The sequence below is a fragment of the Theropithecus gelada genome, chromosome 16, assembly GCF_003255815.1.
Source record: "Theropithecus gelada isolate Dixy chromosome 16, Tgel_1.0, whole genome shotgun sequence".
Taxonomy (NCBI): Eukaryota; Metazoa; Chordata; class Mammalia; order Primates; family Cercopithecidae; genus Theropithecus; species Theropithecus gelada.
In genome coordinates this window covers 35,044,640-35,066,919 of record NC_037684.1, presented here as the reverse complement: position 1 = coordinate 35,066,919, position 22,280 = coordinate 35,044,640, and the positions used below count along the sequence as shown (strand labels likewise).

Below are 22,280 nucleotides of genomic sequence, written 5' to 3'. Positions count from 1 at the left end.
TTTTTTGAGACTGAGTCTGGCTCTGTCGCCCAGGCTGGAGTGCAGTGGCTGGATCTCAGCTCACTGCAAGCTCCGCCTCCCGGGTTTACGCCATTCTCCTGCCTCAGCCTCCCGAGTAGCTGGGACCACAGGCGCCTGCCACTTCGCCCGGCTAGTTTTTTTTTGTATTTTTTAGTAGAGACGGGGTTTCACCGTGTTAGCCAGGATGGTCTCGATCTCCTGACCTCGTGATCCACCCGTCTCGGCCTCCCAAAGTGCTGGGATTACAGGCTTGAGCCACCGCGCCCGGCAGGCCTGGCTAATTTTTAATTTTGTTGTAGAGACGGAGTTTTGCCATGTTGCGCAGGCTGGTCTCGAACTCCTGGCCTCAAGTGATCCGCCTGCCTCAGCCTGCCAAAGTGGTGGGATTACAGGCATAAGCCCGTCCTTTTCTCTTTTTTTCTTTGAAGAAAGACAAGATGTACGTATCTTCCTTCCAATTCTCACTCATGTTCCCTTGTTTTTTGTGTCCCAGGGATGTCAGACACGTGTAGGCAGGATTGAGAAGTGGAGTGTTTGGAGTTTGCTGAAGGGAAGAGAGAGATAGGGATGAGGGGTAAAGGCAGAGTCACAGCCCATGTGCGGAGGATGGGAAGGATGATTTCTTCACGGCAGAGTTTCTTTTTTCTTTCTTCTTTTTTTTCTTTAATTTTTAAAATTCTCTCCTTCCCCGCTTTTTATTGTTGTTGTTGTTTATTTAGGTCTCCACCTATCACCCACACTGGAGCGCAGTGCTGCAATCATAGCTCACTACAGCCTCGAATTCCGAGGCTCAAACCATCTTCCTGCCGCAGCCTAGGATAGGGTTCCTTAACCTGTGGTCCACAGACTAGGAAACCTATGAACTTGGAATAGAAAAAATAACCTGCCTTTATTTTTGTGAAAGTTCAACAGGAAATTGACATTTCCTTCATTTATGAATGGAAACAACAAACCACAGTAGTAACAGCAGTACCTGTGACATTGTCATGAACAGAAATCACAGGTATTTTGTTTTTGTTTTTCTTTTTTTGAGATGGAGTCTCGATCTGTCCCCCAGGCTGGAGTGCAGTGGTGCCATCTCGGCTCATTGCAAGCTCCGCCTCCCGGGTTCATGCCATTCTCCTGCCCCAGCCTCCTCGGGTAGCTGGGACTACAGGCGCCCACCAACACACCTGGCTAATATTTTGTATTTTTAGTAGAGACGGGGTTTCACCGTGTTAGCCAGGATGGTCTCCATCTCGTGACCTCGTGACCCACCCTCCTCGGCCTCCCAAAGTGCTGGGATTACAGGAGTGAGCCACCGTGCCCAGCCCATCACAGGTATTTTCATATACTACAGTTGATCACTTCTCAGCCTATTGTCTAAGCTCAATGCACATTATAGTTGTTGCAGGCATCATAAAATAATACTTATGCTTATTTATGACCTCAGAATTATGGTGGTCATTAGGCCTGCCATTAGATTATCTAATACATTAATAAAAAGTATATATATCGCTATATTACACTTATAAAAATATTTTGAAAACCATATTTTAGTATAGTTGGTTTTCTTTCAATTTCTGTGTATGTTTGTTATATTTCTTTTTTTTCTTTCTTTTTTTTTTTGAGTCGGAGTCTCGCTCTGTGCTCCAGGCTGGAGTGCAGTGGCCTGATCTCAGCTCACTGGAACCTCTGACTCCCTCGTTCAAGCAATTCTCTTGCTTCAGCCTCCCGAGTAGCTGGGATTACAGACATGCACCACCATGCCTGTGGTTTCACCATGTTGGCCAGGATGGTCTTGATCTCCTGACCTTGTGATCTGCCTGCCTTGGCCTCCCAAAATGCTGGGATTACAGGCGTGAGCCACCATGCCCGGCCTTGGCTTTCATTTTTGTTGTCCCATGGTTACCAGAGCCTAAAGAGGTAAGACCTATGAGGCTCTCATAGTTTTTATTTTTTATTTTTTTGAAACAGCGTCTCGCTCTGTTGTCCAGGCTGGAGTGCAGTGGCGCGATCTTGGCTCACTGCAGCCTCCACCTCCCAGTTCAAGCAATTCTCCCACTTCAGCCTTCCCAGTAGCTAGGATTACAGAGGTGTGCCACTACACTTGGCTAATTTTTTTTGCATTTCTATTAGAGATGGGGTTTCACCATGCTTCCCAGGCTGGTCTGGAACTCCTGACCTCAGGTGATCCACCTGCCTTGGCCTCCCAAAGTGCTGTGATTACAAACATGAGCCACCGCGCCCGTCCTCTCTCATAGTTTTATTGTTCTATTTTCCACAGACCCTTCCTTCCTTAATTTTCATGCCTCTTTAATATTCTGTTTCTTTTACCTCACTGACCTTCTTTTTCATTCTCCTACCTTTTACTGTGGGTGTCTTATTACCCTGCTTAGGGAGTTTATCCTTTAGCATGTCACAGACCACTATCTTCAGGCAGAGGACCCCACATAGTCTCTAGTCCTGATTGTCTACCCTCTCTCAAGTTCTGTAACTTCAGTTGCCTCTAGGACACCTTCACTGGGTTTTACAAAACCCTGTTACCTGGAACTGAATATATTAAAAGCTAAGATTCCTCCCCAAATCTGCATATTGTGCCAATTTTCCTGGCCAACTATCTTATCTGTCCCCTGGTTTTGGGACCTTATTTAAACCTTTAAATCAATTTTTAAAAAATTGGAATCTTGATGAATGGTGCAAAAATCAATGGATACAAAGGATACGCCGAGATATGTAAGTCTTCCGCCCACTGGTTCCCTAGGCACTCAGTTCCCCTCCCAGGAGGTAACCACTGTTGCCAGCTCTTAAGAGTGATTTTTGATTCCTTCTTCTGCCGGCTCTATCTCATGTCCTTCCCTGTCTGTGAGATGTGTGCCCTTTCCTTTCCAGGCCCTAGTGAACTGATATCTGGTTGAATTTATATATAAATATTTATATGTGTATATTTTCTATACATATATAACATCTCTCCCTATGGCCTTCCGGCCTGGAGTTTTCATCACGTCGCTTCCTGGATGAAGGAACCTCGAGGGGTGAGGGGCAGGGGTTGGGGGTGATGGAGAAGAGAACCTAAAGGGGACTTAGGTAGGGGGTTCAGAGTGGCCAACTGGCGTGACGCTCTGGCAGGATTCCTATTCCTATTCCTCCCACCTCAGGCCCGCTTCTAGTCCTCTCATCCAAAAGCCTCTCGTTTCCAAGGGCCGAGACAGAGACAGAGACAGCGAGATACACAGAGACAGAGACGCCGAGGCACCAGCATCCCTCTCCCCCTTCTGTCCCGCCCCATCTCTCTGACGGACACTATCGCTCAGCCAATGGCGCTCACGATATGCCCCTGAAGGGCCAATGAACGCCAGAGGAGGGCGGAAGATTCCCCGCCCCCACTTCTAGGCTTGGTTGAACCGTGCAGGTAGGTCCGGGGCTGGGGGAGCTGTCTTTGGCACTGGTGCCCCTGGGGGTGGGGGCACGAGTGGACAGGGGTGATGGTGAGGTAGAGGCGGCGGCCCCGACACGACGAGCTCGAGGGAGCGGCCCGGCTGGGAGGCGGGGGGCCGCGGGGCCCGGGGAGCGGGCGCCGCCGAGGGCCCTGGAAGCGGCGGGGCTCGGGGAGAGGGACGCGTGTGTGGGGCACGGGGACCCCCGCCCAGCGCCCACTCGTAGGCCTGGGCCGCAGGCTGCCGACCGAGTGGCCGGGGGGCCTGGCTGCCCCGGGGGCGGGCCGGGGCCGCGGCCGGGGGCGCGGAGCGGAGCTCGGGGCGCCAGGCCGAGCCGAGGTGGGACGGACCGACGCGGAGAGGAAGGGAAGCCGCATCCCGCGGGCCGCCCCTCCTGAAGCGAGCCGGGCAACGGCCGCGGGCGCCCCTGCCCTGAGCCCACCCCGCGCTCTCCCCTCCCTAACAATGGGAATGGGGCAGAAGGAGGCGCCCCACTGCGGAGGGGTGAGGGGTAGGTTTAGGACTGGGGTCCGCGGTGGGGGGAGGTGCGATCTCGGGCTCTCGCCTCTCCGCTCCCTCTGGCTCTGGAGTTGGGGGCCCTGGTGGGGCTTTGAAGCCTGCCTGAGACTTGGGTCAGGAGTCAAACTGCCGCCCCCCGCTCCTCCCCCAAAATCCGGTGAGCGGTAAGGAAAGTGATGCCAAGTCTTCGAAGCCTCAGTGACAAACGCATAGCAAGAACACATCCACTCCAGAGGTGTTTATTTTTTATTTTTATTTAAATAAGGGTACTTTTCGACATTTGTTTTTAACGAAGTGGGTGCTGTTATTTTTGTCCCTACGCGGGCAAGCCTCCATTTTAAGCGAAGCAGTAACTGGTTAAGCTGGAATTGTATTCAGGCCCAGGACTTGAACGAGGATCCTACTAGAGGTCATTTAGTCCATCCTCCAGCCTCCAGGCAAATTTACCTTCCTCCCACCCTCAAAATTAAGTTGCTCGGTCTGCTTTTAACGATCTCTGGGGAAGAAGGGTATTTTATTTGTTTCTAGTACTTCAGTCAAGAATAGGTTTTACTTTTCATGTGGAATTGACTCTGAAACTTAAGCATAATCTTGGGACAGTCGGGATGATTAGAGAGGTTTTCCTTTACTAAATATAATTAAATGTAGCAAGGGTCTTTTTTTAGATGGTTAGTTAACAAATCACGTTTAGTGTTTATGAGGTACCCTGGAAACTTTATTCTCTCTGGGATTTTGGCTGTTTGATAAGCAATTTTACATTATCTAAAGTAAGTGTTACATATTTATTTCTCTTTTTATATAACGTATGTTTCTACACATATATACGGAGACACACACACATTTGCCGTTTTCTAAAGGGGACTGTATTTTCTATACTTTTTTAGTGCGATGAGGCAAATAGTACTTCAAAATCCCTGCCCAGGTAGCTTAAACTATTTGCATTTTCTTGATTATTTTTTAGTCTAAATGAAAATCCTCTCTTTCAGATACCTTATCGAAACAAAAGATTTTCCTACCTGCTCATACTTGGTAACCGAGGGAGTTACTAAGACTTCTTGCTCATTTCTGAGTATTGTCTTTATATCCTGACACTATGAATGCTATTTGGATGCCTCTTAAGGTAAGATGTGTTATTTTTTCATTACCAGCCTCATTTTATTCATTTTTCTTTAGAACTTTGTAATGCTTGTAATTCTTGAATTTGCTATTCTTCAGTTCTTTTACCTGCCATTTCTCTTGCCTCTTGTGTTTGCTTCCTAGGATTGATTGGCTATACCTTACTTTGCATTGCTACTGTTCTTTGATTATCGGTGTGAACGTTTTAATGAAGTTCTCAAATTAACTTCCATTATAATGAAAGGCAGTGATCTTTTTAACTTTCAATTATGGCAACTTACATAGTTATAAAATTCTGTTCCAATTTTAGGATAGGTTGGCAATTCAGACATCTAGGTCCACTTTTCAAACAGGTACTTTAGAGTCATAGGTACTAGGGTGTGTCCCACTCTTGCAAATCAGTAGCTGATTCATATGTTACAAAAGATGTGTCATTAACCATTTGTTTACTCTGAAACTGCATATAGTATATTAGAACATTCTAAGACCTACTGGTTTACACGTATGACTTTTTCAGAGTCCTCCTGCTGCACCCCAGTCCTTTGCGTGACATTTCACACTGTTTTTCTCAACAGGTAGCACTTATGCCAAGTTTATTTCACAGGGTAAACCTCATTTGGACAGTGTGGACAGATGACCTTTAGATGAAAAAGCTCCCATTGATGTGGTGGTTCTCCAGTCTCTTTGGCTTCTCTCATCTTTTATACATAGATGGCCAAAGAACCCTCCATTAGGACTAGGCAAAGGGCAGAGCTTAAGACTGAAATGGGTGGCTTCTTTGATTTTCTTGTGACTAAAAATACATTTAAAAAAATTAAATATTTTTAAATTTTACAAACAAAAAACAAAAAAGACATAAGGAGGGGATGGGAGGAAGGACAGAGAAGGATAAGCAGTCTTGGAAACCCTCCACCAGCTTCGCCTTCCTTCCGAGTTGGATACTAGCTTAGTTAAGATTGTTGTGTGCTAATCTGTTCTGTAGACTTCCAGATTAATGCAGAGGAGAAATCGGACAATAATGCAGTCTGCGTAACCTAAATATCTGGACTTGTGGGAAATCTTAGGTCATGTAGACTGAGTTCTCATCTTCATTTACATTTCAGCTGCTATTGCTGGATAATGAGTGCTTATATTAATATACAGGAAGCCAAAGTGACACAGTTTTTCCAGCATTCTCCCTGTAGAGTTGGAGGGGTTGCATGGGGAATGCAACCAGAAGTTCTGAACCCGTCAAGAATCGGAGGACCCGTGTAAGAGTGTTTCGACTTAGCAAGTGTTGAGCACCAGGACCTGCTGGCCTCTGTCCTTTTTAGGAAGCAGGCAAGGGGATTGAGATCAATATACTGGATTTCGTTTTATAGTTTCCTAGGTTTTAACAAATGTATTTGGTACACAAAGCCCTACTTTTAAAGATATTTCCAATGTTTAAGGTTTTACCTCTAAATGTCTCTGAACCTGGGTTACAATACAGTAACCTCAGAAGTTCTACCAGAGGTCTCTGGCATGGCAGGAATAGAGAAAGGAAATCAGCTCCATACTGTGAGTTACCACCTGTTACTACTTGAGATTGTAATTACGTGGCTGCCTTAGTTTTGTGTTCCTTACCAATCCTTTGCTCAGTGCGAAACATCTAAGTGTAAACCAATTTTTTGGGGGTAATGTTTTCTTATTTTTATTATTTAGAAACCTTAAAAATTACAGTGTTCGTCTGGTCAGAAAAAAAGGTACTTTTTGCGGGGAGGATAGCATTGAGTTTGTGGGCTGGAAAATAAAAGCGGGGAGAGAGAACTTTACTCTTTTTCATTGGTGAATAGCCTTAAAACATTTCTAAGATGTAGTTTCAGATTGGAGCTACTTAATTTAAGTAAAAAGAAATGATAGGTTAATTAAAGTGCATATTTTGGAGCCCAAATGTTAATTTTATATAGCTCTTATATTTTGTTTCCAATTATCTTATTGTAAAATGAACTCTGTCGTTCTGTCAGGCATTGCTTAAATGTTAGACTGAGTATGTGCTTGTTTCCATGCATATAGAAAGTAGTGTCATACTTACTCACTCTTCACAAACCAAAATGCGAGAGGAGGCAAGTAACAAGGAAGAATAACTCCAGACCAAAACTCTTCAATTTAAGGCACTCTCGTTAATTAGAAGTTCTCATGGAAATTATTATTTATCCCTTTTTCTCTATGTTGGGGGTCTGTACCTTTTTAAAGCCTGAATATTTCTAGCCACGACTAAGCAATGTCAGTGATGTTGCTAGGTCTAGTTGTCAGGGTTAGGGGCTAAGGAGTGGGTGAGATGGGAGAGGTATAGGGAAAGGAAGGAGAATTGAGTGAGTTGGAGAAAAAAGTGAAATGAAAATGAGGAGGAGAGAAAAGATACAGGGTCTTTAGTGTGTGGCATGGAGCCATCATCAGTTGTCTCAGGTAGTTCTTAGGGGCTGCTGGGTGCCTTGTGTGCTAGACTGAACTATGGTGAAATTACGTAAAAACTGTTCTTGACAAGCAAAACGAGAGAATTAAGACATAATATGATATGGAAAGATCTGCAAGGCAGACAGTTAAGTGATAAAAGCAAGATGCAGAACAGTATGTATGATTTGATACACTTTGTGTTTTTTAGGGAAAAAAAAAACAGGAGAAAAAGATAATTTGCATTGGTGTATATATGCAAAAAAAAAAAAATCTTTAGGGCTGGGCGTGGTGGCTCACAAGTGTAATCCCAGGACGTTGGGAGGCCAAGGCGGGAGGATTGCCTGAGGTCAGGAGTTTGAGACCAGCCTGGCCAATATGGTGAAACCCCGTCTCTACTAAAAATACAAAAACTAGCCTGGGTATAGTGGCACACGCCTGTAATCCCAGCTTCTCGGAGGGCTGAGGCAGGAGAATTGCTTGAGCCCAGGAGACAGAGGTTGTCGTGAGCCAAGATCATGCCACTGCACTCCAGCCTGACCGACCAAGCAAGACTCTGTCTCAAAAAGCAACAACAACAACAACAACAACACAAACCTTTAGAAGAATAAATAAGAAAATCGTGGCATTGGTTACCTGTTAGGTCTAGGAATTGTGCAGGTAGAGGAGAGAGTGGGAAGGAGACTTCTCATTGCATTATATCTTTTTACATTTTCTGATGTTTGTATCAGATTTTAAAAATTAAATAGAAAATTGAAAAAAATTTTAAAGAACAGCATCTCAGTCCTTCCTTTTCTTCTCTTTCTGTGTCTGGAAGTCAGAGAAATGGCAAGGGTTCTAACTGAGAGAGAATAGTTCTTGAATAGTGGTTGAGAGGATACACATGCAAAAGGTCCCATAATCTAGGACACGTGTTCTCTTGAGATCTTCAAGAATTTTGAATTTGGAGATGTATATTTCTAGTATTGAACTGTAAAGTCGAGCATTAAAAAATTTAACTTGGCCAGGCACAATGGCTCATGCCTGTAATCCTAGCACTTTGGGAGGCTGAATAGGCAGATCGCTGGAGCACACGAGTTTGAGACCAGCCTGGGCAACATGGCAAAACCCCATCTCTACTAAAAATGCAAAAGAAAATTAGCCAGGCATGGTGGTGTGCACCTGTAGTCGCAACTACTTGAGAGGCTGAGGTGGGAGGCCTGGGAGGTGGAGGTTGCAGTGAGCTGCAGTTGCGCCCCTGCAGTCCAGCCTGGGCGATAGAGCCAGACCTTGTCTCTTGTCTCATTAAAGAAAAAAGCGCACACACACACACACACACACACACTTGCTTTTAAAGTTTTAGTAAAAAATGTTTTCATTGTATATCCCCTTAAGTTAGCAAATAGATATAATCTCAGCATTCTTCCTTTTTTTTTTTTTTTTTTTTTTTTTTTGAGACGGTGTCTCGCGCTGTGTCACCCAGGCTGGAGTGCAGTGGCGCGATCTCGGCTCACTGCAAGCTCCGCCTCCCAGGTTCAGGCCATTCTCCTGCGTCAGCCTCTGAGTAGCTGGGACTACAGGCGCCCGCCACCACGCCCGGCTAGTTTTTTGTATTTTTAGTAGAGACGGGGTTTCACCATGTTAGCCAGGATGGTCTCGATCTCCTGACCTCGTGATCCGCCCGCCTCGGCCTCCCAAAGTGCTGGGATTACAGGCTTGAGCCACCGCGCCCGGCCCCTTTTTTTTTTTTTTTTTGAGACAGTCTTAAACTTTGTTGTCGGGTGATCTTGGCTCACTGCAACCTCCACTTCCTGGGTTCAAGTGATTCTTCTGCTTCAGCCTCCCGCGTAGCTGGGATTACAGGTGCCTGTCACCATGGCCAGCTAATTTTTGTTTGTTTTACTTTTTAGTAGAGATGGGGTTTCACCAGCTTGGCCAGGCTGGTCTTGAACTCCTGACCTCAGGTGATCCACCCGCCTCGGCCTCCCAAAGTGCTGGGATTACAGGCATGAGCCACCATGCCTGGCCTAATCTCAGCACTCTTAACTGTGTGACTTTGGGCGATTTTCTTCATCTCTCTGAGATTCAGGTTCCTCCTTCATACTGGAAATAATAACACTTACTTCAGAGGACTTTTGTATTATATCTGTAAATGACATAGGGCAGTGTTTGGCTTAGTGAATTACTACTGTTCTTATTGTAATTACTAATTTTTTTTTTTTTGAGACGGAGTCTTGCTCTGTTGCCCTGGCTGGAGTGCAGTGGTGCAATCTCGGCTCACTGCAACCTCTGTCTCCCGAGTTCAAGCAATTCTCCTGCCTCAGCCTCCTGAGTAGCTGGGATTACAGGCGCATGCCAGCATGCCTGGTTAATTTTTGTATTTTTAGTAGAGAAGGGGTTTCACTATATTGGCCAGGCTAGTCTTGAACTCCTGGCCTCAAGTGATCCACCCACCTTGGCCTCCCCAAGTGCTGGGATTACAGGCGTGAGCCACTGTGCCAGCACTTATTATAATTACTATTAATAATAGCTCCTCATAGCCTAGTGGTGAGAGAGAGGGCTCTGGCTATGTGATATTGGGTAAGTTCATTAACCTTTTAGAACCTCGGCGTCAACACTGTTAAAAGGGTTGTTAAAAGGTAATGGGCTGGGCGCGGTAGCTCACGCCTGTAATCCCAGCACTTTGGGAGGCCGAGGCGGGCAGACGAGTTCAGGAGATCGAGACCATCCTGGCTAACACGGTGAAACCCCGTCTCTACTAAAAATACAAAAAATTAGCTGGGCAGGGTGGCGGGCGCCTGTAGTCCCAGCTACTCCGGAGGCTGAGGCAGGAGAATGGTGTGAACCCGGGAAGTGGAGCTTGCAGTGAGCCGAGATCGCGCCACTGCGCTCCAGCCTGGGTGACAGGGCGAGACTCTGTCTCCAGAAAAAAAAGAAAAGGGTGTAATGATAGTACCTAGATCCTGGAGGGGACTTTATAAGGATTAAATGAGTTTATTGATGTAGAGTGTTTAGAACAGCACCTGGTAGGTAATCAGTAAACCTGAGCTGTGAATTTTCTTCATGACATCTGTTTGTTCAGGCTGCTGCCACAGAGTGACATAGGCTGAGTGGCTTAAAGAACAGAAATGTATTGTCTCACTGTTCTGGAGGCTAGAAATCTAAGGGCAGAGGCATACTTCCTCTGAAGCAACTGGGGCAGGATCTGTTTCAAGCCTCTCTTCCAGCTTCTGGTGGCAGTATAACTCCAGTCCTTATGTAGAGTTCTCCCTGTGTGTATTTCTTTTTTCTTTTTTAGACAGAGTCTTGCCCTGTTGCCCAGGCTGGAGTTCAGTGGCATAATAGCGGTTCACTGCAACCTCTGCCTCTCAGGTTCAGGTGATTCTCCTTTCTCAGCCTCCTGACTAACTGGGATTACAGGCACGTGTCACCATGCCTGGCTAATTTTTTGTATTTTATGTAGAGACAGGGTTTCACCATGTTGCCCAGGCCGGTCTAGAACTCCTGACCTCAGGTGATCTGCCTGCCTCGGCCTCCCAAAGTGCTGGGATTACAGGCATGAACCACACCACTCAGCCTAAATTTTGTATTTTTTGTAGAGACAGGGCTGGACCTTGTTGCCCAGGCTGGTCTCAAACTCCTGACCTTAAGTGATCTGCCCGCCTCAGCCTCCCAAAGTGCTGGGATTACAGGTGTCAGCCACTGCGCCCAGCCTCTCTGTGTGTGTTTCTTTGTGTCCACAATTTCCCCTTTTTTATAAGGACAACAGTCATATTGGGATTAGAGTCCTCCCTGATGACCTCATTTTAACTTTATGACCTCTTTGAAGATCCTATCTCTTTTTTTTTTTTTCAGAGTCTCTCTTTGTTGCCCAGGCTGGAGTGCAGTGGTGTGATCTCAGCTCACTGCAACCTCCTCCTCCTAGGTTCAAGTGATTCTTCTGCCTCAGCCTCCCAAGTAGCTGGAGTTACATGTGCTCGCCAGCACGCCTAGCTAATTTTTACATTTTTGGTAGAGACAGAGTTTCACCACATTGGTCAGGCTGGTCTCGAACTCTTGACCTCAAGTGATCCACCCACCTCGGCCTCTTAAAGTGCTGAGATTACAGGCATAAGCCACTGCACCTGGTCTGAAGATCCTGTCTCTAAGATCGCATTCTGAGGTGCTGAATGTTAGGAGTACTACATATCTTTTTTTTTTTTTTTGAGACAGGGTCCCCCTTTGTCATTCAGGCTGGAGTGCAGTGGCACTTGGATCACTTTAACCTCCAGCCCCCTCACCCCCGGGCTCAAGCAATCCTCCCACCTCAGCTTCCTGAGTAGCTGGGACTACAGGTGCACACCACCACGCCTGGCTATTTTTAAATATTTTTAGTAGAGACGGGGTCTTGCCACGTTGCCCAGGCTGATCTCGAACTCCTGAGCTCAAGCGATCCTGTGGCCTTGACCTCCCAAAGTGCTGGGATTATAGGCATGCGCCACTGTGCCCAGCCCCCTGGAGTACTACATATCTCTTTTAGGGAACCCAATTCAGCCCAGAACAGGTGTATATCATTTAACATGGGTACTAGACTCTCGACACCTACACATAGGAAATGAAAATTTTGGTGCAAATTGATAGCATGACTTAAAGAAGTAGATTATTTCTTTAGCTTGTCATTATTTATCTTTAACAAGATTTTTGTTTTATCTTTGAAACTATTTTTTTTTTTTTTTTGAGACGGAGTCTTGCTCTTTTGCCCAGACTGGAGTGCAGTGGCGTGATCTTGGCTCACTGCAACCTCCATCTCCTGGGTTTAAGCTATTCTCCTGCCTCAGTTTCCCCAGTAGCTGGGATTACAGGTGCCTGCTACTGTATCTGGCTAATTTTTATAGTTTTAGTAGAGACGGGCTTCACCATGTTGGCCAGGCTGGTCTGGAACTCCTGACCTCAAGGTGATCCACCCGCCTTGGCCTCCTGAAGTGCGTGAGTCACCGAGCCTGGCCCATACGCTTGGTTTTCTTTGCAGATGTTTTTCTTCTTTTGCTCCTAAAAACATTCGTATTTGCCTTCCCTTTACCCTTTCTCCTCTCACCCTGTGCGGTTTCTGAGGAATGCCTTAGATAAACTTGTGCCTCACTTGCCGTCCATATGCTGATGATTTGTAAATGTGTTTTTTTCCAGCTCTAACTAGTTTTCTGATCTCCAATCCCATATACACAGTTGCTTCCTGGACATCTCTACTTGGATGTCCTGTGGGCATTTTATTTTATTTTATCATTATTATTATTGAGACGGAGTCTCGCTCTATCATCCAGGCTAGAGTGCAGTGGCACGGTCTCGGCTCATGGCAGCCTCTGCCTCCCAGGTTCCAGTGATTCTCCTGCTTCAGCCTCTGGGGTAGCTGGGATTACAGGTGTGTGCCACCACGTCCGGCCAATTTTTGTATTTTTAGTAGAGACGGGGTTTCACCATGTTGGCCAGGCTGGTCTTGAATTCCTGACCTCAGGTGATCCACCTGCCTCAGCCTCCCAAAGTACTGGGATTACAGGAATGAGCCACCATGTCCGGCCATCCTATGGGCATTTTAAAATGATCTTATCCACTTCCCCAAGTCCAACCTCTTCCTATCTTCTTATCCTGGTGAGTGGTAGTGTCATCCAGCCAGTCACTCAAATCAGGGATTTGAGAGGCCTCTGGGTTCCTTCTTATGCCATTCTAGTCACCACATTCTTGAGATCCTAGCTCATAATGTTTTCGTAGTCATCCTACTTCTCCTTTTTGAGTCCAGACCTTCATCGCCCTTTTGGCTGCCTGACCTTCTGTTGCCTTGTAATCATTCTCCTTGACTGCTTTCTCTCTTCCAAGTCACTGCCAACACGATCCTTGTAAACTGCACGTCCAAGCGTGTGATCATATCCCTCTTCCACCATAACTCTCCTAGCTTTGAAGGTAGAGTTGAAATGTTTTGCCAGATCATCTCTTCACTTCTTCCTGAGCATCCTGTATGCAGTAGTACAGACTGCTTGTGCCCAGTGCCTGCTGTATACCCTGTTGTTCCTTGCCTCTGGGTCTTCACACAAGCAGTTACCTCTGCTTAAGAAGGACCCTACCCTGTTCTGGAAACTTACTTCCCCTAGTCTTTTAACAGTAGTGACTGGTCGAAGTATAGTGATGTTTACTATTAGTTGATCACAACCAGTTACAGATTTCTTTGTTCCTTCTCCACTCCCACTGCTTCACTTGATTAGCCTTAAAAAAAAAAAAAAGTAGTGATAATAGTAATAACAGCAGTGATAATAGTAATAATAGTAGCCGACACTGAGTGCTTCCTCTGGACCCAGGTATTATCACTTTATGATCAGAGTTCATAAAGAAGAAATACAAATGACCAAGAAGCATATGAGAAACATTTTTATTCTGATAAGTTATCACAGGAATGCAGATTAAATGACATACTGTTTTTTACCTATCAGATTTGCAGTTGACTGTGCTGTCAAAGGTGGTGAGGGGACAATCTCTGAAACTGCTAGTGTGTGTGCATGTGTGTGTGCATATGCAGACCTGGCACTTCTATTGTACTGATTGCCGGTTTGCTCCACTTTGATCCCAGCTAGTCTCTAGGTTCTTTGAGAGTGAGGGCTGGCTCTTGTCTTTTATCCTCACTGCGTGCTGTTTTTATTTTTGTTTTTTTTGAGACGAAGTTTCGCTCTTTGTTGCCCAGGCTGGAGCACACTGGCATGATCTCAGCTCACTGCAACCTCTGCCTGGAGCACAATGGCATGATCTCGGCTCACTGCAACCTCCGTCTCCCGGGTTCAAGCGATTCTCCCGCCTCAGCCTCCCAAGTAGCTGGGATTATAGGCACCTGCCACCACGCCCTGCTATGCTTTGTATTTTTAGTAGAGATGGAGTTTCACCATGTTGGTCAGGCTGGTCGCGAACTCCTGACCTCAGGTGATCCATCTCCCATCGGCTTCCCAAAGTGCTAGGATTACAGGCATGAGCCACCATGCCCAGCCATCATTGTTTGCTCTTGATGGCACTTAGTAAATGCATATTAAAGACTGCATTGCTGGCCTTGGGATGTGCCTCTTTAGGAGAGTATCAGTGGAAAAGCTGAGAGTCACATGCATTTGCCAATCTTGGCCTTACCCTTTGGCTCTATTGGTCCCAGTCTAATAAGTGCGAGGAGCTTTGGAATAAGGATTGCCAAGAATTACGATTTTTAATAATCTTCCTTTGAATGCTGAAGGGCAGAAGTGTTTTTGTTGTTTTTGCTTTTGGAAAAAGAGAACTAGTTTGCTGACCACCCAGTGTCGTTTGGTAACTAGAATGTTTTCACATAGTTGCAGTATAGGGAAATGAATATTTAGGTCTCTGGTGTTTATATATTTAGGCCTGTGATGTTTATCATATGCCAGGTAGTATATTTGGCAGGAATTGATTTTTAGAATTGTAACATTAGTTCTTGCATATTAGTTTTTTTTTTTAGATGGAGTCTCACTCTATTGGCCAGGCTGGGGTGCAGTGGCACAATCGCGGCTCACCGCAACCTCCACCTCCCAGGTTCAAGCAATCCTCCTTCCTCAGCCTCCTGAATAGCTAGGATTACAGGCAAGTGCCACCACGCCTGGCTAATTTTTATATTTTTAGTAGAGACGGGGTTTCACCATGTTGGCCAGGCTGGTCTTGAACTTCTGACCTCAGGTGATCCAACCGCCTTGGCCTCCACAAAGTGCTGGGATTACAGGTGTGAGCCACTGTGCCTTGCCTAGTTCCTGCACATTAGAAAACATTTGGGCCGGACGCTGTGGCCCACGCCTGTAATTCCAGCACTTTGGGAGGCCGGGGTGGGCTGATCACTAGGTCAGGAGATCGAGACCATCCTGGCTGACACGGTGAAACCCCGTCTCTACTAAAAATACAAAAAAAAAAAAAAAAAACAAACAACAATATAAAAATTAGCCAGGCGTGGTGGCACTTGCCTGTAATCCTAGCTATTCAGGAGGCTGAGGAAGGAGGATTGCTTGAACCTGGGAGGTGGAGGTTGCGGTGAGCCGCGATTGTGCCACTGCACCCCAGCCTGGCCAATAGAGTGAGACTCCATCTAAAAAAAAAAAATAAAAAGAAAAAAGCTAACATGGTGAAACCCCGTCTCTACTAAAAAATACAAAAAAACAAAACAAAACAAAAAAAACTAGCTGGGCGAGGTGGCGGGCGCCCCTAGTCCCAGCTACTCGGGAGGCTGAGGCAGGAGAATGGCATAAACCCGGGAGGCGGAGCTTGCAGTGAGCTGAGATCCGGCCACTGCACTCCAGCCTGGGCGACAGAGCGAGACTCTGTCTCAAAAAAAAAAAAGAAAAGTAGACGTTTGTCGCCCTTGCCTTCTCCATCACAGCTCTGTTAAGTATGACTTTAGATACACAGTATTTTCTTTTTTATTACCGTGTATAATTTGTATTTGTAGCAGCCGCCCAGAAGATGGGCAAGTGCATAGTTACAGCGCACAGTTTATTTTTACTGGGCACTTGGTGGTGGTGGTAATTTATTGGTCAGCAGGGGGAGCTGCAGTTGTTGATACTTAGATGATTCCATCTTAACTGGTTTTCCACAGAAAGTTTGTCGGCCAAGAGAAAGAAAAGTTTTGCTGGCAAAGAACATGATCAGAGTTCATAAGGAAAAAATACAAATGACCAAGAAGCATATGAGAAACATTTTTATTCTGATAAGTAATCAAAGGAATGCAGATTAAATGACATACTATTTTTTTAACCTATCAGATTTGCAGTTGACTGTGCTGTCAAAGGTGGTAAGGGGACAATCTCTGAAACTGCTAGTGGAGTGTGCGTTGGGCCTAGTTTTTTGGAAGATATTTTGGCAACATATATTGGCAAAATTAAAAACGTTCTTTAATTCAGTAATTGCACTGAATTTATCCTAAGGGGGAAAAATTTATATAGAAAGATTTGTGAACAATGGTATTCATTGTAGCATTATTCATACTAGTGAGAATTGAGAATAAAGCTAAATGAGCAGCAAGATTTATAAGAAAATAAATTATGGTATATTTAAGGATGGATATTTACAACCATGAAATAGTATTTAAAAGAATTTTTCCTGCTGGGTGTGGTGGCTCATGCCTATAATCCCAGCACTTTGGGAGGCTGAGGCAGGCAGATTATGAGGTCAGGAGATCGAGACCATCCTGGCCAACATGGTGAAACCCCGTCTCTACTGAAAATACAAAAATTAGCTGGGCATGGTGGCACGTGCCTGAAATCCCAGCTACTCAGGAGGCTGAGGCAGGAGAACTGCTTGAACCAGGGAGTTGGAGGTTGCAGTGAGCTGAGATGGTGCCACTACACTCCAGCCTGGTGACAGAGCAAGTCTCCGTCTTAAAAAAAAAAAAAAGAATTTTTAATGTCTTAGGATGTTGAGTAAATGATAAATGAAAAATTCAGGGTGCAGAGCTATGTAAGGAACATTCTAAGTGTATAAAAGATAAGGAATGTATATATATTCTTGTATAATATGTATGTATATATTATACACACATACATACCGAGGTAAAAGAATGGAAGGAAGTTTATACCAACCAGCCTCCTTGAGTCTCTCTCTCAGGGGTCCATCCAACCAATTGTTCTGTCTAAATTGGCACCAACTGATGTTTTCAGGTGAAGCATTGTTATCTATTAAGATGTTAACCTCAGAAATTGAGGGCCTCACATCTGATAGCACTTCTATCCTACAGGACCCGAATGGACCTAATAATATACATGTACATACATTTATCCAAGCACTTGAATCTATTTTTAACTTGTAGAATGTGATAACACAATCCACAAGTTTCTTTTATCTGTTATAGAAAGAAATACTTTTCAAGCATAAAAGCTTACTATATTGAGATTTGATGAATAAGTTAGTATTTACCATATTGATACGTTTTCTGATTTTGATCACATTGCCCCTTTGCTTTCATGTTTCTCAACTGAAGATGCTTGACTTTTTAACTTAATCTCCAGTGAAACCTCCTTCCTGGATCTTTGTCAGTATTGCTTTCCCTTTCTGGATTTATGATAACTACTCAAAATTGCATTTTAGTTATAACTACACTGTGATTTGGTAGAAGGATAAGAAAATATGTTCTATTTACAGCAAACTTGTCCAACCCATGGCCCGCAGGCTGCATGTGGCCCAGGACAGCTTTGAATGTGGCCCAACACAAATCCGTAAACTTTCTTAAAACATTATGAGATTTTTTTTGTGATTTTGTTTTTTAGCTCATCAGCTATTGTTAGTTTAGTGTATTTTATGTGTGGCCCAAGACAGCTCTTCTTCCAGTGTGTTTCAGGGAAGCCAAAAGATTGGACACCCTTGATTTATAGTTTTTTCCTAATAGGATTTGGTCCTCCCTGCCTCCCTCCCTTTTCTTTTTCTTTCCTTTTTTTTTTTTTTTTTCTCTTTTGCATAGAACATCACATTGTCTTTAGGGAATATTCTATAATTATTCAAAAATTACTTTTTTGACTGGAAGGCATGAAGTCTTTTAAGTATAGCTTAGATTTTTTTCCTGTAAATGCCTTACTTTTCATTTGTCCATGCTGTAGCATACCTGCCATTTCCTTGCATGTAATGTTTTAACTCTCATATCTCAGTGGGCTCTTAGAGGTAATCCAAGGTAAGAAGCACCTTTTAGTTAGGTCTGATGGTTAGAAAGCTTGAGCTGAAGCGTGCCTTTCTGGAATTACCACTTAGAATTTTGTCTACATAGGAACTGCTTAGAGCAAGTCTGGTTTGTCTTCTGCTAGATAACCCTTCACATTTAGACAGCTTTTATACTTGCCAAAGCATTCTCTCAGCTGAATATAAATCTTAGTTTTTGCAAATGTTTCTCATTTAATACATTTAGAAACCATTTCCATCTCTCCGTTCCCTTATTTTTCCAACTCGTGTGGTATTTCATTATTAGGAATCTCATCATCCCATCTGCAAAATGGGGAATTCTCTGTATACTTTTTGTACAATATATTAAAATGTTAAATACAGCGTTTCTAAAAAAAATTTCAATCTTTTGTTTATACCTTCATTTGGGGAAGTACCTCAGCATCTACCTATAATTTTCTGTGTCTCAGTTATGTCTAGTCTACAGTAAATGTTCTCATCCTGTGGCCACTCAGATCTTTAAAAAAAAATCTTTAATTTAGAATCTTATCAAGAGTTTGTGAAAGCTCACATAAATTATATTCACATATTTCTTTTTTTTTTTTTTTTTTGAGACAGAGTCTTGCTCTGTCGCCCAGGCTGGAGTACAGTGGTGTGATCTCGGCTCACTACAACCTCCGCCTCCCGGGTTCAAGCGATTCTCTTGCCTCAGCCTCCTGAGTAGCTGGGACTACAGGCGCACACCACCACACCCGGCTAATTTTTGTATTTTTTTTTTTTTTTTTTTGAGACGGAGTCTCGCTCTGTCGCCCAGGCTGGAGTGCAGTGGCGCGATCTCGGCTCACTGCAAGCTCCACCTCCCGGGTTCACGCCATTCTCCCGCCTCAGCCTCTGAGTAGCTGGGACTACAGGCGCCCGCCACCACGCCCGGCTAGTTTTTTGTATTTTTAGTAGAGACGGGGTTTCACCATGTTAGCCAGGATGGTCTCGATCTCCTGACCTCGTGATCCACCCGCCTCGGCCTCCCAAAGTGCTGGGATTACAGGCTTGAGCCACCGCGCCCGGCCGTAATTTTTGTATTTTTAATAGAGACAGGGTTTCATCATGTTGGCTAGGATGGTCTCGATCTCCTGACTTCATGATCCACCCGCCTCGGCCTCCCAAAGTACTGGGATTACAGGCATGAGCCACCGTGCCCGGCCGCACATATTTATTTTCTCAGAGAATTTGGGTGAACTGGTGTGGTGTGATTTCCACTTTTAGAATCCATGTTGTCTTTTCCTCAGAAGGTTATTCATGCTTATATGTCTTCTGATCCCATCTTCTATTAGAGATTTGCTAGTTTGGGCAGTTTGAAATTGCAGCCTACTTGAGTAGATGGGAGTTACTTTGATGACAGCATTTTTTTGTTCATTTTGGTTCAGCACATACTTATTGAGTACCTAATATGCCAGAAGTTGAGCAAGGAAAATATTGATAAAGGAAAAGTGGATTCTATCCTTTTGGTATTTAGAGAAGTTCACTCATATGACCGTCAACTAATATGTTCTGTCCTGCAGTTTAATAATTTATACTTAAATGCCTTTAAAACACAGCGAAGGGGCTGGTTGTGGTGGCTTACACCTGAAATCCCAGCACTTTGGGAGGCCGAGTTGGGCGGATCACTTGAGGTCAGGAGTTTGAGAACAGCCTGGGTAACATAGTGAAACCCTGTCTCTACTGAAAATACAAAAATTAGCCGGATGTGGTGGCGCACGCCTGTAATCCCAGATACTTGGGAGGCTGAGGTGGGAGAATGGCTTGAACCTGGGAGACAGAGGTTGCAGTGAGCTGAGATGGTGCCACTGCACTCCAGCCTGGGCAACAGAGTGAGACTCTGTCTCAAAAAAACAACAACAAAAAACCCATAGAGGCTGGGTGCGGTGGCTCAAGTCTGTAATCCCAGCACTTTGGGAGGCCGAGATGGGTGGATCACGAGGTCAGGAGATCAAGACCATCCTGGCTAACACGGTGAAACCCCGTCTCTACTAAAAAAAAAAAATACAAAAAACTAGCCGGGCGAGGTGGCGGGCACCTGTAGTTCCAGCTACTCGGGAGGCTGAGGCAGGAGAATGGCGTGAACCCGGGAGGCGGAGCTTGCAGTGAGCTGAGATCACACCACTGCACTCCAGCCTGGGCGACTGAGTGAGACTCCATCTCAAAAAAAAAAAAAAAAAACCCGTAGAGACTATTTTGGGTCTTCATGACTACCTGACATCTGACATACCAGTTTGAGGAATTTAATGATGCATTTGATTCACTATTAGAGACTTGTATGCTTTAAAGAGTAATTTAGATAGCTTTTCCCCTCTATCTTCCCCAGTAAATATTGAAGCAAATAAGAATTATATAATGTCAGCTGTCTTGCTTTTTATCAATCCTGTTTATCAAGTTACCCATCTAGTTTTATTTGGCATCTAGCTTTTTATATATTTAAACTGTCTCTTAGGTGGCTTTGCATTTTCTTTTTTTTGAGATGGAGTTTTGCTCTTGTCGCTCAGGCTGGAGTGCGATGGCGCAATCTTGGCTCACTGCAACCTCCGACTCCCGGGTTCAAGTGATTCTCCTGCCTCAGCTTCCTAAGCAGCTGAGACTGCAGGCATGTGCCATCGTGCCTGGCTAATTTCTGTTTTTTTTTTTTTTTTTAGTAGAGATAGGATTTCACCATGTTAGCCAGGCTGGGATTGAACTCCTGACCTTCAATGATCCACCCCACTTGGCCTCCCAAAATGCTGGGATTACAGGCGTGAGCCACTGTGCCCAGCCTGCGTCATTTTCTTGTAAGGTTTTTTTTTTTTTTTTGAGACGGAGTCTTGCTGTGTCGCCCAGGCTGGAGTGCAGTCGCAGGATCTTGGCTTCCTGCACCCTCTACCTCCAGGTTCCTGCACCCTCTGCCTCCGGTGGGCCGAGCCGAGGTGGGACAGACTGACACAGAGAGGAAGGGAAGCTGCCTGGCCTGAAGATCCCATCTCTAAGATCACTTTCTGAAGTACTGAATGTTAGGAGTACTACATGTCTGTCTTTTTTTTTTTTTTTTTTTTTTTGAGGCAGGGCCTCCCTCTGTCATCCAGGCTGGAGTATAGTGGCACTTGGATCACTGCAACCTCCAGCCCCTTCACCCCCGGACTCAAGCAGTCTCCCACCTCAGCTTCCCGAGTAGCCAGGACTACAGTTGTGCACTACCACACCTGGCTATTTTTTAATATTTTTAGTAGAGACGGGGTCTTGTCATGTTGCCCAGGCTGATCTTGAACTCCTGAGCTCAAGTGATCCTGTGGCCTTGGCCTCCCAAAGTGCTGGTGCCACTGTGCCCAGCCCCCTGGAGTACTACATATCTCTTTTGGGGAACAAAAGTTAGCACAGAACAGGTGTATATCATTTATCATGGCTACAAGACCCTTGACACCTACACATAGGAAATGAAAATTTCGATGCAAATTGATAGCATGACTTAAAGAAATAGATTATTTCTTTAGCATCTCATGTATTTATCTTTAACAAGATTTTTGTTTTATCTTTGAAACTTTTTTTTTCTTTTGAGATGGAGTCTTGCTCTTTCACCCAGGTTGGAGTGCAGTGGTGCGATCTCCGCCTCCTGAGTTCAAGCGATTCTCCTGTCTCAGCTTCCCCAGTAGCTGGGCTTACAGGCGCCTGCCACCACACCTAGCTAATTTTTGTATTTTTAGTAGAGACGGGGTTTCACCATTTTGGCCAGGCTGGTCTCAAACTCTAGACATCAGGTGATCTGCCCACCTCAGCCTGCCAAAGTGCTGGAATTAAAGGCATGAACCACTGTACCTGACCTTTTTTGTATTTTTTGTAGGGATGGGGTTTTGCCATGTTGCCCAGGCTGGTCTCAAACTCGTGAGCTCAAGCTGTCCCCCGACCTTGGCCTCCCAAAGTGTTGCGGTTACAGGCCTGAACCGTTGCTGAACCTGATGAGATCTTTTCATGTGCTTATTGGCCATTCATATATCTTTGGAGAAATGTCTATTTAAATTCTCTGCACATTTTAATTTTATTTTTATACATCTATTGTTTTTTAGACAAGGTCTTGCTCTGTCACTGTGGCTAGAATGCAGTGGCCAATCGTCATTTTCTTTTTTTTTTTTTTTTTTTTTTTTTTTTTTTTTT

General features: G+C 44.8%; 1 protein-coding gene across 2 annotated transcripts in view; it reads left to right on the top strand.

The window, feature by feature from the left end:
- The first annotated feature begins 3,378 nt into the window (after nucleotides 1–3,378).
- KANSL1 (KAT8 regulatory NSL complex subunit 1) overlaps nucleotides 3,379–22,280 on the top strand; it is a 198,526-nt gene continuing 179,624 nt past the window's right edge. The window contains exons 1-2 of one of the 2 annotated variants that reach the window (XM_025362219.1): nucleotides 3,379–3,412; nucleotides 4,943–5,076. The gene's annotated coding sequence lies outside the window, so the exon portion shown is untranslated. The other variant, XM_025362218.1, reaches the window with a different exon arrangement.